Below are 3,061 nucleotides of genomic sequence, written 5' to 3'. Positions count from 1 at the left end.
TTCACAACAGATTCCTGGTATTCTGGCTCTTAAACTTTCAAACCCTTATTCCAAGATGTTTCCTGACCTATAGATAGGAGCTGTAAGATGGATGTATATATTGTGGCTCAGCTCTCCATGATCAGTTTGTCTTTGCATTGTGTCCAGTTGTGGGTTTCTGTGATGGTCTCCATTTGCTGTAAAGATAAACTTTTTTGATGAGGGGTGGTAGCTAGTATGGGTATAAAAGGATAAGATTTGAAATGTAGTTAGGTGGGAAAACCCAATATTGTATGATAGAGCCTCAAGGAACCCTGTTTTATATTACCTAAAAAGCATACACAATACATATAAGTGTATACATGCATATATACTCCCCACAAGAATAATAGAGTAACAAAAACCCAAGTGCCAGCGAAATCTTCTAAAGAAGATTTATGTCTGGATAGTCCAAGTGACTCTCAAGATGATATAGACTATGTGTCTTTGGTTGTCTCTCAAAGGTTGAAGATAAAGACACAATTAGAACACAGGAAGTGGGGCCGGGCGGTGGTGGCGCACGCCTTTAATCCCAGTACTCAGGAGGCAGAGGCAGGCGGATCTCTGGGAATTTGAGGCCAGCCTGGTCTACAAGAGCTAGTTCCAGGACAGGCACCAAAGCTACAGAGAAACCCTGTCTCGAAAAAACAAAAACAAAAACAAAACAAAACAAAACAAAACAAAAAAAGAACACAGGATGTGGATTATTAGAACTGAAACTGTTGTAATATGAGTGGTGGGCTGTGTTCCCACCCAGCTCCGCATGGCTAGCTTTACCCGAAATAATTACACGGAAACTGTATTCTTTTAAACACTGCCTGGCCCATTAGTTCCAGCTTCCTATTGGCTAGCTCTTACATATTGATCTAACCCTTTTCTAATATTCTGTGTAGCACCACGAGGTGGCTTACCAGGGAAGATCTTAACCTGTGTCTGTGTCTGGTGGGAGAATCATGGTGACTGCCTGACTAGGCTTTCTTTCTCCCAGAATTCTGTTCAGTCTACTCCGCCTACCTAATTTTCAGTCCTATTAAAAGGGCCAAGGCAGTCTCTTTATTTAACCAATGAAATTAACACAAAACAGAAGACTCTCCCACATCATTTCCCCTTCTTCTGTTTAAACAAAAAAGAAAGGCTTTCACTTTAACATAGTAAGATTACATATAACAAAACAGTTATCAAGCAAGAATTATGGTTACAATATTTATATCTATTTTATCTTTTATCATAACTAAGAAAAACTATAACTATCCATTCTTCAACTCCATCAAAGACTGCAGAAGGAATTTTATCTAAGCAAATAAGAAATCCAAACTCTAGAAATGACGGAGACAACTCACTGCCTTGACAATCGCCCAAAGTTCTTTTGTACCGTTGGGGCATCCATCTTTGGCCTACAGGCCCACAGTATCCAGCAGACATTTCCATGAAGCAGGAAATTTCAAAGACAGTTTAGTCCCTTTCTGCTATGTCCTGCAGAATGTCTCACAGACTCTTTCATGAAGCAGGAACCCCAAAAGACCATCTCACCTTTAGGCAAGTTCAGCAGTCCTCTTTTGCAGGTTCTTTGTGTCTAGTTAAGCAGTCCAAGCAAGAACAGTTTCTTGCCCAAATGGCTATCAAACTCCATAAGGAACCTCTTCAATGCCCATCTTCCTCTTGAAGTAGCTGGTGCTGCCAGGAGCAGACGTGTCTCATTGCCATGAAAAACCCTAAGTTATTAAAATATTTTAAATGCCATATTATGTAGTCTTTGAAAGATATTTTCTTTTTTCTGTCAAGCCTACGTACACTCATCCAACATTGTGATCCATTTAAAGTTCTTTTATGTCTGAAATCTGTTCTATTTTGAATCTGTAATTTTTTTTATTTTTTTACTATCCAGGAGCATTTCTTAAAATGTTAAGCAGTTCTTAAAAACTTAAGTTGCACCATATACAGGTAATATGGTACCACCTGTGGTCGAATGGGCGAAACCTTAACTGTGTTGTTATTATGGTAATTAAGGTAGTTCCTGCCTGAGACCAGCACAAGCTGCTCCTGCCTCAGAGCCATTTGATGCCCCTGAGCCACACAGTTCCAGGCACACAGCAGTCCACATTGCCATCAAGCAAGCCGTAGCACTTTACTCCAAATGCTTCATTCAAAAGCTCTGTCTCCTACAAGAGCCAGACAGAGATCACAGTGGTGGCACAGCCGAGAAAGCTGGCATTTTAAAACAGCCATTTTTTTTCCTGCTGCTGAGTCAGGAAAATTTCTTTGCAGCAAGCCACCCACAAACAGCCAAAAGCTGTGTTAAACTCTCTCTCCCCTCCCCTTTTTTAAAAGCCCTCTCAGGTTTTTAAGTAGATTTAGTCCATCATGTTGGGTGCCATTCTGTTGTAAGAGCTGCAGGCTGCGATCCTGCCGTCCGGCTCCTGGCCACCAGCTAGCTTATGCCCCAAAATAATTACACGGAAACTGTATTCTTTTGAAACTGCCTGGCCCATTAGTTCCAGCCTCTTACATATTGATCTAACCCATTTCTAATATTCTGTGTAGTACCATGAGGTGGCTTACCAGGAAAGACCTTAACCTGCCTATGTCTGGAGTGGGAGAATCATGGCGACTGCCTGACTCAGCTTCTTTCTCCCAGAATTCTCTTCTGTCTACTCCGCCTACCTATTTTTCAGTCCTATTAAAAGGGCCAAGGCAGTCTCTTTATTTAACCAATGAAATTAACACAAAACAGAAGACTTTCCCCCATCATGAAACTAATCTGGCTTCCGTGGTACAAGAAAATACTATGCAAACTGCCAAGGGAGGGAAGCAATTAATAGTTCTACCCAGTTCTAATACATGAACCACAAAAATGTCCAGCATGACAATAGATCTATAAAAGTGCAGTAAGTGTTACACATATGTAGGTGGTATCCAAGGGCTGTCTGATTTAACTTAGAGCCTTTCAAGAGGATGAAAACCATGCCTGGAAACCTAGCCAGTTTCCTAAGGCTGATGAGGGCATAGATCTTAGAAAAGAATCCACTAGTAGAGAAAGTATGTA

The sequence above is a fragment of the Alexandromys fortis genome, unplaced genomic scaffold (assembly GCF_014885135.2).
Source record: "Alexandromys fortis isolate MF-2015 unplaced genomic scaffold, M_Fortis_MF-2015_v1.1 scaffold_439, whole genome shotgun sequence".
NCBI classification, from domain to species: domain Eukaryota; kingdom Metazoa; phylum Chordata; class Mammalia; order Rodentia; family Cricetidae; genus Alexandromys; species Alexandromys fortis.
Note: the sequence above shows the minus strand (reverse complement) of the source record.